We start from the raw sequence: 12532 nt of genomic DNA on the forward strand, positions 1-12532 counted from the left end.
CCTTGGAATCAATTCACAGAATTGATTCTAAGATAGAAGATAATGGTGTTTTTTTAAAGATAATTATTAAAAGAATGCATGCCCTTTGATCCAGCAATACCACTACTAGGTTTGTATCCTAAAGGGATAAAAAAAATGCACTTTTTATGGTGGCAAAAAGTTGGAAAATGAGGAGGGTGTCCCTTGATTGGGGAATGATTGAATAAATTGTGGTATATGATAGTCATGGAATACTATTGTGCTATAAGGAATGATGAACTGCTTGATTTCTTTAAGAACTGGAAAGACCTCCATGAACAGATGAGGGGTAAAATAAGCAGAACCAGGAGAATATGATACCCCAAAACTGAAACGTGTGGGATGATCAAATGTGATAGACTTTGCTACTAACAGCAATACAGTGATCCAGGACAATTCTGAAGGACTTATGAGAAAGAACGCTACCCACATTCAGAGAAAGAAGTGTTGGAGTAGAAACACAGATGAAAACATATGATTTATCACTTGCATATATGGGTGTATGATTTGGGGTTTAGGTTTTAAAAGATTACTTTAATACAAAAATAAATAATATGAAAATAGGTTGTGAGTGATAATATATGTATAAGCCTGTGGGATTGCTTGTCAGCTCTGGAGAAGGGAGAGTAGAGAGGAAGGAGAAAACATGAATCAAGTAACCTTGGAAAAATATTTTTTAAATAAATAAAAATTTAAAAAAGGTAATTAGAATAACAAAATAACAAAATTAGAGTACAAAATGAAGATGGGCAGAGACTAAGTTTGAGTATGATTAAGATAACTTACTGGTCATAGCAAACACTTTTTTAACAAACCAAGAGGCATCTCTATACATGGACATCACCAGATGGTAAATATCGAACTCAGATTAATTATATACTTTGCAGCCAAAAGTGGAAAAGCTCATTTCATATACCATCAAAACTATGCTTAAGATTTCTACAAGCCAGGCTTCAGCAATATGTGAACTGAAAATTATCAGAAAAGCAGGCTGGTTTTCAAAGAAACAGAGGATGTAGAGACAAAATTGCCAACATTTACTGGATTATGGAGAAAACAAGGAAGTTCCAGAAAAACATCTGCTTCTGCTTCATTAAGTATACTAAAGCCTTTGACTATGTAGATCACAGCAAAAAGAGCTAAGTCCTTAAAGAGATGGGAGTATCAGATCATCTTTCTTGTTTCCTGAGGAACCAAATGTGGGTCAAGAAGTAACAGGTAGAACCAAACATGGAACAAATAATTAGTTTAATATTAGAAATGGAGTATGACAAGGTTGTATTGTAACCTTTTTTGTTTACCTTTTTTGCAGGGTATAACATGTGAAATGCCAGGCTGGATGAATCAAAAGCTGGAATTAAGGTTACAATCTAAGATAGGCAGACAGTACCACTCTGATGGCAAAAAGTGAAGAATCAAGAAAGAGAAGAGTGTAAAAGCCAACTTCCAGTTCAACATAAAGAGTCCCCTAACTCTTCCTCCCTAAGAATTTGGCAATTAGTCCTATCACTTCCAGACAATTAAAGGGAGAAGAAATGACAGCAGTGTCATATTTTATATTTTGGGGCTCAAAGATCACCCTAGATGATGACTGCAGGCTATGGCAAATCTGGACAGCATATTAAAAAGCAGTGATACTACTTTGCCTGCAAAAGTACAGTCAAAGCTATAGTTTTTCCAGTAGCATACAACATGCATGGCTGTGAGAACTGGACTGTCAAGAAAGCTGAGCACTGCAGAACTGATGCTTTTTAACTGTGGTGCTAGAAAATTCTTTTGAGACTCCCTTGGACAGCAAGGAGAGAAAATCAGTCAATACTTTAAAAAGTAATTAGATTATTCATCAGAAAGTGAAATACTAAAGCTGAAGCTAAAACATTATCTACAAGATGAGAAAATGGGACTCAGTGGAAAAGGTGTTGGGATGTTGGGAAAGACTGAAGCCAAAAAGAGAAGAGGATGATAGAGGATAAGATGGATAGACAAGGTCATGGAAGTCATGAACATGAGCTTGGACAGACTTTGGGAGACAGAAGGGGACAGAAAGGGCTGGCCCTATGGTCCAGAGCAGTGATTCCCAAAGTGGGCGCCACTGTCCCCTGGTGGGTGCTGCAGCGATCCAGGGAGGCGGTGACATGGCCACACTTTTTTGGTATTACATTCTTTTCTGAGTTCAATAAATAGTTTCATAATTTCCAGGGCACTAAGTAATATTTTTTCTGGAAAGGGGGCAGTAAGCCAAAAAAGTTTGGGAGCCACTGGTCCAGAGGTTCACAAAGAGTTAAACACAACTGAATGTCACAACAATACCAACAACCACCAGCACCCCAATCTTTCAGTCTCATTATCTTGTCTTCCTACAGTCTTGATTATGTGCTAAAATAAAACTTTGCCCAAACCTCTTTATTTCTTTTTATTTCTTTTCTGCTGATTCCTCTAGCTGTACTTAAGAATTAGAATCTTAGGCTTACGAAGACCTTAGAAGTCATCTCATTAACCTTCTACCCCATATAGGAAAGCCTCTTCAATAAACCTAAAAGGTTTGAATTACCCATACTTCTCCTTCATCAAATTACCTTGTACTATAAAAGAATATAAACTCCCTGAGGGCAGAGATTGCTTTGTTTTTGTCTTTAATCTCTAGTGTTTTTGATATTCATTTTACAATCATGTCCAACTCTTTGTGACTCCATTTGGAGTTTTATTAGACTTGCTTGCCATTTCCTTCTCCAGTTTATTTTTCAGTTGAAGAAACTGAAGCAAATAGGAGTGACTTGCCCAGATTTGAACTTGTGAAGATGAATCTTACTGACCTCAGGCCAGCATTCTATCCATCTACCATCTTGCTGCCCTGATCCTTGGGTAGAAGATGTTTAATAACTGTTTAGCAGAATTAATTTAACCACACTGAAACAGACTTTTTGGGTTAATGGTCACTAATTCCAAAATCTAAGATACTATGCTCCATTGTACATTTATAGTTAGATTAACTATCATTTGGAATTTTTCCAACTTAGAAACTTGGAGATTCTGTGAAATGGTGAGTAGCTAATGACCACATTCACCAAAAGCAAAAACAAAAGGTGGCCAATGTTGAAGAATAATTCATTATGTTAGATACAATCATAGATCGAATGATTATTTTTAGACCCTGAGAGAAGATCTTTAAGAATATAACTAAGTCTCATCTTTTTCAGGTAGTTTTGATGTAAACATATATATATGAAGGAAGGAGAACTAATTAGATAACTTTCCAAGGTTTCTTTTTGTCATCTGACTCTCTATATCCTTGTAATTTTGAATAGTCTCTCTGGACATCTTACCTGACTCAGAACATTTATATTTTCTAATAACTTTCTCATGTGGTCATTTACAAAATTAATTTAATTATTTTATGTGTTGATACAATGTTTGTTTAATATTTTCTGACATTCTGAGATCTATGTTCTCTCCCTCTCTCCATCTTCTCCCCACTCCCAAATGGTAGATAATATAATATAAATTATACATGTTCTATTATCTCATGTAATCATTAATGATTTCATTTTCTAGTAGAAGAAACAGCAGAGTATTTTTGGTCCTTTGTTCCATGTGTTTACATACCCTGTGCAATCTGTTCTCAGGCAATTTTCATGTTCAGCTTTGATTATTGTTGTCCATAAGGTTTGATTTCATGATGTTTATATTTTTTTCTTTCTTGCCAATCCAACTCAACACATGTCAATCAAATGTCCATATGTAGTAGATGCTGGGGATAAAAAGACAACAATGAACATAGTTCCTGCCTTCCAAACTCTTACACCTACCTGGGAGGGAGGGAATGATAAGATATACATATATAAATAAATGGGAGATAAATGGAAGAGGGAGAGAGTGCCAACAATTTTTTTTAACCCTTACCTTTTGTCATAGAATTAATACTGTGTGTTGATCCCAATGCAGATGAGCAGTAAAGGTGAGGCAATCTAGGGAAGTGACTTGCCCAGGATCACACAGCTAGGGAGTGTTGAGGCCAAATTTGACCCCAGGACCTCCCGTTTCTAGGTCTGGCTCTCAATCCAATGGGCTACCTAGCCTGAGTATCAATAATTATGAAAATAATTTGCATTAGAGTTGGCATTTGAATTAAGCCTCAAAGGAAACTAAGAAATCTAAAGAGGGCAAGGCACAACCAAGAGAACATTATATACAGCTACAGAATTAATGTTTGAAGAATAACTTGTGAATGTCCACCTTCAGAAGAAAAGCTGATAAATAGAAACAAAAGACTTAATTTACATATATATATTTAATCAAGTGATACCTTCACTAGTACAGGGAGGTGAGAGAAAGGGAGAAAGATACCTGAGAATTTTAATGTAATCAACAAACAAATAAATTCATAAAAATAAAAATTTTTAAAAAGAAGCCAAGGAGAAGATGGTGTACATTCCAGGTATAGGAGACAACGTGTACAAAGTAGGAGTCTATTACCTACCAAGACAGCCTATTCCATGTTTGGATAGGCAAATCTCACTTAAATTTGGCTCTTTGTAATTGAGGATAAAAGACTTGGAGCTCAAGAGCACCATAAAGGCCATTTAGTCCAACTCTCTGATTTTACAAACAAGGAAACTGAGGTAAAGAGAAGCGCTTTGTTCCGTGTCACATGGATTGTGAGAGAAGTGAGATTTTAACCTTAGATTCCTTAATTAATTATTATTTATTCAGTAATTCCAAATATATTGCTCTTTCCCCTGTATTAAGCCATCTCTCCTGAATACAGTTCTCGTGTTCCCTCCTGGGTTTTCTCTACTCCAGATTAAACATCCGCAGGATCTCCACTTGATCCTCAAATGGACTCAAGCCCTTTCTCCATCTGACTTGCTCTTCTTTGGACACTCTCCAGGTTATCAGTGTTCTTCCCGAAACATGGTTCCCAGAACTTTCAGCTTTACTGTCAGCTCACTTAGCCTCCACCGTCCCCAAAGACACAAACAACAACACATACTAACAATGCCAACATTTTTGCTTAAGCTTTTACTTTTGCTCAAGGATCTTTACTGATCCTGCTCTCTGCTCCTGAATTTCTTTAGCTGCAAAAAAGAAGGGAGCAGGACTTTGATCACTAAAGTCCCTTCCAGCACTAATGTTGCATGACTTACCATAGAAGACCCCTTTTCATAGACACTAAGTGATGCTAGTTAATAAACTAATAGTAGAATAAGTTATCCAATTATGCCCTTCCCTTGCCCCTCTGAGATTTCTGCTGCTCCTTTTCCTGATGAGAAGCATATTCAAAGGCTGCTTCTTGGTAGGATCATCCCTAACTAGAAGGTGTAACCCCAAGTGTCCCCCCTCAAACGTCAACTTGTGGGTTGTGCTTCTGTGGGAGGATGACCAAGGGAGACTCCAGATGGGAACTGTGTAGGAAAGTGGAAGCCTGAATGGTAAAAATGGCCTTGGGGACACAGATGGCTATACACAATGAGATATAGAGCATTTTTGAAAATTTGTAGATGGAGAGGAATTTATTGACTTCTTTAAAATTTTCTAAAAATTAATCAAATAATTAATTAAACCAACAAAAATTAATTCAATAAATTAATGAACTGGTAATAAATAATAAAAATTGATTAAATTGATTTTATTTTATTTTTATATCACTTAGTTCATTTCTTATAACAAAGAATTTTAAAAACTTAATCAAAACCAAGAAATATATCTCCCCCAAATCTGATGTTATATGCAGTGTTCCACACTCATGGACCCTACCCTTACCCTCAACCTCTGCAAAAGAGTGGGGATAATTGTTTTCTTCTATCTAAGCTTATTCTTTCTAAATTTGCAGTCTTCATCTTCAGTTGCTTTTTGGTGGTTGTTCTTTCTGTTTCCATTGTTGAAGTTATTGGGTATTTGTTTTCCTGTCTAAGTTCACCTTGTATCACTTCATGTAAATCTTTCCATGCTTCTCTTTATTCTTCACATTCATCATTTCTTACAGAATAACATTTTATTCATAGTCTATAATTTGGTTAGCCATTCTCCAATCATTTGACATTTACTCTGTTTCCAGTTCTTTGCTACCAAAAAAGGGCAGCTATAAATATTTTGGTATCTAACCTAAAATATATGCTATATGTATAGGATATATGTATACTAAATTATATATTATATATATTTATATATGTGTGTATATATATATATTTACATATAAAATATAACTTTTTCTTTTTGTCAGTGAATTCTTTTGGGCTTTATGGCCACCAGTAGAATCTCTGGGTCAAAGAGTAAAGCTATTTCAATCACTTTATCTTCATAGTTCCAAACTGCTTTTCAGAATGGTTATACTAATTTATAGCTCCGCCAACTATGTATGAATGTGCCTGTCATTCCACAACCTCTCCAATATTGACTGTTTTCATCTTTTTTTTCATCTTTGCAAATTTTCCAGGTTTGAAGTAAAATCTCAGGGTTATTTTGATGGTAGATACTATTTATTAAAAAAAAACCAAAATAACAACAACAACAAAAAAAAAAATTTTACCTTCAGTATTAGACTCAATATTCTGTATTAGTTCCAAGACAGAAGAGTGGTAAAGCTAGGCAGTGGGGGTTAAGTGACTCGCCCAGGGTCACATAGCTTGCTGCTGGTTACTTTTTTTTTTTTTTTTAAGATAGATGTTGATCTTTGTAGAGTCAAAATATCAGGGGAGATATATTATGTTGTAGAGGAAAGAATGTTAAGACTTGCAGTCAGGAAGTTCCAGGTCCAAATTCATTGATATTTATCACCTATGTGAGCCATTCAACATTGCTGAGGCTCAAGGAACTTTCTTGGCCTCTCTAGTAAATTATAGATAACTGGCAATTGACATAATTAACTGTAGCAGGGATATGTTTGGTTGCCACAATTCTCTATGTTCATAATAAAGGGATCAAACTTTTTTTTTTTAAGATATTCTTCAGATTATTTTCCTCTCTGGCTTTCAAAAATAACTTTTTTTTAAATTTTTTTTAGTGAGAATATACTACGAAGGAAAGAGTGATATGTTTGGAGTTGGAGGGGGTGTGGGTTTGATTTCTGATTCTGCCATAATCTCTGGGACTTGGATGCTTTCAAGGCCTCGGTTCCCCCATTTGTAAAATGAGAGGATTGGAGTGAATGACTTCCAAGGTCTCTTCCTGCTCCAAATCTCCACTCGTAGGTCTATTCTTTAATGGTGTTTGTGCTGAGGCTCCTTTTGTTGGGCTGGGATGCAGAGCATTTCCATCCCCTTTCTCTATAACCCCCTCCCCAATTTTATGAGTTTAGATTTTCTAGGTCCCACTAGGCTAACTATGTCTAGTTTGGGAATATCTGAGGGTTTGGTGGCTTCCAGTGCACTGAGGGGCTGCCAGGGAGGAGCTAAAATGGTACCATCTGTCTGCCTTGCCTTCCTGCTGTCATTCAGGGCAGAACTGGAGCCTCCATGCAGTGGGACTGAAACAGAAAATGTCTGACTTGAAATTGTTGCGTAAAACAGCATCATGGAAACTGGGACGATGATTCCCCTTTCATGAGGGCTCAGTATCTGATTGCTGCATTGGACAGCTGGGCTTAGAGGAATTACTTGGTACTGTACTCAGTTTACCCTTCATTATATAACAAGCCATTCTCTGGCTGACTGACAGCCAGGGAGGAATTTAAAATGAAGAAAGGGAAGTATTTTCTCTCTAGATGAAAAAAAAAATCCCATTTCTCCTCTGAACATAGTACAGTAAGGGTCTATTTTGCCTTTTAAACTCTAGCAAAACCCCTTTGATTTTTCTTTTCTGAGAACAAGACAAGATTTTCTTCATCACTAGCCTATCGCCTTTTTAAGTAGAGAAGAAATTCTTTCTCTTTCCAGCACTGGAAAAAATTCGAGTTCCATTTCAAGAAACTTGAATGGGACATTTTCTCTTTCGTGCAGTTTCCTATTTACTATGATGTGGGCTCTCTCTATGATACCAAGGCTGTCACAGGAGGTGTTTTGATTCCACAGTGTCTGCTTTCTGGCAGATGGCACTAAAATGGAAATACCCTACTGAATGAAATGAGGAGGCCAGTTGTGGGGCTTACTTGTTAGAGCCCTTTGCTGGTAATTGCTGATGGAGCATGAGAATTCCTCTGCTTTTAGCCCATCTCTATTGAGAAATTATGTGCCTAGCCCATTTTTTAGCTGCTCTAGAGGATACGGAAATTTATTTGGAGCCCTATTTTCAAATTTAGTTGGGGAGACAAAACCAACCTATGTGAAATGACTTGAGAAAAATTAGTTAAAGCCTTTTTGTTGTGGTTTCTCTCTGAACACCGGATGTGTCCCTTTGATACACTGGTAACTCAAGACTCAATTCAATTCACTGGACTCCCAAGGAGCAGCTGGAGATTTTGTTGAGTACCTGCTCTGTGCCTAGCTCAGTTAGGGGCTGAAAAGGACACAGACATTTCCATGGATCCCTATTTTAAAATTTAGCAGGGGAGACAAAATCAACGTACAAGAAAAAATATGAGAAAAAGTAGTCAAACTCCCAGCTAGATAGGAAGCAAACCTTCCACTGACCAATAGTGGAATAAGGCTCTTTCTTACTTTTAGCATTGACTGGGACAAGGCAGCCAGTTTGTCATTTGTTAATATCATGGTGTCAATATCTTTTTTTTAAAACCTTTATCATCCGTCTTAGAATCAATATTTGCATTGGTTCAAAGGCAGAAGAGCAGGAAGGGCTAGGCAATGGGGTTAAATAACTTGCCCAGGGTCACATAGCTAGGAGATGTCCACCTAGCTGACCCTCTTAATGTTGACATCTAAGAGTTCTTCCAGTTTTTGCTTGTCAGCTCTGGGAAGGGGGAGGGAAGAAGGGAGGGAGAGAATATGAATCGTATAACTATGGAAAAATATTTTAAAAATATATAAAATTATTTTTAAAAATAAAATAAAATAAGAGTTTTAGCCTAGAGTCTTAGAATAAAAGTTCTTTTCTTGGAGACTATAAGCTTGTTTTAAAATTGTTTTGATAACTATATTTCATTATAATTGGCTTCCTTTATGTATTTTATTTTATGAAGTTAAAAATTTCGATGGCCAGATGTACCATGAGATAAAAAAAAAAGGTCAAGAATATCTGTTTCTTCAAGTGCACAGTCTATATGTATACCATGTACTTCTTTTGAGTGCACAACTTCTTAAAACCTGCAGTAACCACACTTTTGTTTCCAGGAAGTATGCACTGACTATTTTCTCACTATTCTTTTCCTCTCCTTGTCTTTTTTGTTTTGTTTCAGTGCTTCTTGCAAATTAAAAAAAAAAAAAGGTGACTTGGAAGAAAAGTTAAAAATAAGCCAGGATGAGACCATGAAAAGGGTTGAAAAAATATTTTTAAGTTACAATGTATTTTTTTGTGAAATATGCTGACTTTAAACATTAATTATTCACTATATGAAATCCACTCTAGAGTTAAGAAATGAGCAGCTTGGGTGAGTTAATGATGCTAATATTGCTTTCTTTTGTATTACCTGAACTGCTCATAAAAATTAACGTTGGTTTGTTGGCCAAGAGTCTAAAGAAGTCATGCCGTGGTTGGGAAAGAATGTTAATAAAAAAGGCAAATGCAGCCCACAGCTTTAGCACTTTCATTCCATAGATTTCTGGTGCTTGTTGTCAGCAGATGCATTATTATTATCATTCTAACTAAATTTAACTTGACACATCATGAGGTTTGAGGCAAAGATTGATTAGAATAGTCTTGGGAGTGGAGAATGGGGATCTCTGTCCTCCAAACCCTCAACTTCTGACTGTCCAGATATTGAAGGAAATTATGTTTGGGTCTAGCTTGGGGTCCTCTTTCAGAGAAAGAGGAGGAGAAAGCAATAAGAGCAGAGAAGAAGAGGCTTGTTTTCAGACTAAGGAAAGGAGAGAGTTTTAATTTGGATCAGAAGATCCTTTCATCTCCACTCAGTTTCAAACATGCAGTTTCATGAGTGGAGTGACTCAACTCTCCAGTACAGATCACAGCCTCTCTTCACCCCAAGTGGGGGCTCTTTACGGGGTGTTGTGGCCCAAATAAATGATTGCTTGGTCTTCTGTCTGATAATGAGCTTCTCTGGTCTTGAATAAGCTGGTCCTCAGACCACAGGTACACCGTCTGTAGCTGGACCTTTACTGGAAGCATTTCTGGGCTTTTGTTCCCCGCCATTTGCATTCCGTCTCTTCATCCTGTTACATCTCCTTCCATTACATCTCTCCCTTCTGCCGCCTTCTTCCTCCTTGAAAAACCAGCACCCTAACCCTCCTCATCCCAGCCCTCCTCATCCCTTGGCCGGACTGCAGCAATAGGACTCCCTGTATCCAGCCTCTCCCATTTCCTATCCATCCTCCACGTAACTGCCAAAGTCATATTCCCAAAGCAAGGAGGTGCGAAGTCTTCCTTGGTTTCAAAGGCTCCATTGACTCCCTGTCACTTCTGGGATCAAATATAAACTCCGTAGAGAATAAAATTAATATATAAGAACTAAATATTATATTTAATAAAGTTTTATTAATAATAAACTAACATAAAAAACTAGAGTGAAATTAACTTCAACCGTGCTTGTGGAGAAGAGAGAGAGAGAGAGAGAGAGAGAGAGAGAGAGAGAGAGAGAGAGGAGCTACAGAACTTACAAAACAATAACGTGACCATGCAAACGTGGAGGCACAGGAGAGATTAAAGGGAATTTTGGGAAATACTAAGGGACTTATGGGGGGATGAAGTCCAAGGTTCAAAATCTCCATTTATACAACTCTTTCATTTTGGCATTTAAAAATTTTGACATGCAGAAAGGGAAGTGAGCTACCAAACCAAATTTTTATTTTATTAAATCCTTATCTTTCATCTTAGAATCAATATTAGATATTGGTTCTAAGGCAGAAGAGTAATAAGGGATAGGCATTTTGGGTAAAGTGACTTGTCCAGGATCATTAGGAAGTTAGGAAGTAGGACAATCCCAAGGGACTAATGAGAGAGCATGCTATCTACATTGAGAAAAAAGAACCACTGTGGGAGTCAAAACACAGAAGAAAAACATATGATTTATCACTTTTTTATATGGGTATAGGATTTGGGGTTTTGATTTTACAAGATTACTTACTCTTACAAAAATGAATAATATGGAAATAGGTATTGAGTGATAACACATGTATAACCCAGTGGAATTGCTTGTTGGCTCTTGGAGGGGGTAGGGAGAGAACATAAATCATGTAACCATGGAAAAATATTTAAAAATAATTTTTTAAAAATTCTACAAGAATACCCCAAAACAAACTAAGGCTACATACATTTAAACCTAGGACCTCCCTTCTCCAGGCCTGGAATTCTATCCACAGAGCTACCCCCCATAAAACAATTTTTTAAAGTTAGGTGCTATTATTCACCCTATTTTACTGTTAAGAAAACTGAGGCAGGCAGAGGTTACTTGATTTGTCTACAAACACATAGCTAGGAAGTGTCTGAGTCTAGATTTGAACTCAGGTCTTCCTGACTCTATGCCTTAAGCATTTATGGGGCCAAACTGGCTTATTGACTGTGTTTTATACATGATATTCTTTCCCATCTCTGGGCTGTTGTTCAGGTTGTCCCCTCTCCCTGGAAGTCACTCTTTTCTCATCTCTGCCAAGTGGTGTGTCCTACCTTTCCTGATCCTCCTGGCAGCCAGGTGTCCCACTGGCAGCACATTGGACTTGGAGCAAGAAAACCCTGAGTTCAAATCCAGAATTAGGCAATGACTAGCTATGTGACCCAGGGTGAGTCATTTAATTGTTGTCTGCCTCAGTTTTATCAATTTAAAATGGGGATAAATAAACAACAATACCTATCTCTCACCTCTCATGTTATTTTGAGAATCATATGAGAAAATATTTCTAAAATGCTTAGAACAATTCCTGGTGCTTAATAAATGCTTTTTTTCCTTCCTTTCACATAAAAAACAATTCAATAAATGCTTGTTGATTGCTTGATTGCTTGATCTCACCTCTCATGTTATTTTGAGAATCATATGAGAAAATATTTCTAAAATGCTTAGAACAATTCCTGGTGCTTAATAAATGCTTTTTTCCTTCCTTTCACATAAAAAAAAAAACAATTCAATAAATGCTTGTTGATTGCTTGATTGGTAGAACCTGCCAGAACTTTGGCTCCACTGTCTGATACTTCAAGAACCCAGGGTCTTCTCCATGACCTGGTCTGGCCTCTGGGGAGGACCTCAGCAGCTAGGGGGCTCAGTATATAGAAAACCACGCTTAAAGATGGGAGGTCCTGGGTTCAAATCTGACCTCACACATTTCCCAGCTGGATGACCCTGGACAAATCACTTTGCCCCAATTGCCTACCCCTCACTGCTCTTCTGCCCTGGAATCAATACTTAGTATTGATTCTAAGTCAGAAGGAAAAGGTTTAAACAAAAAAATTAAACACACAAGGCTAACACCTAACCCTGTGTCATAGAAGAGGAAATGGATGGACTATTCCTACCTGTTAA

This window comes from Gracilinanus agilis, chromosome 3, assembly GCF_016433145.1.
Source record: "Gracilinanus agilis isolate LMUSP501 chromosome 3, AgileGrace, whole genome shotgun sequence".
Taxonomy (NCBI): Eukaryota; Metazoa; Chordata; class Mammalia; order Didelphimorphia; family Didelphidae; genus Gracilinanus; species Gracilinanus agilis.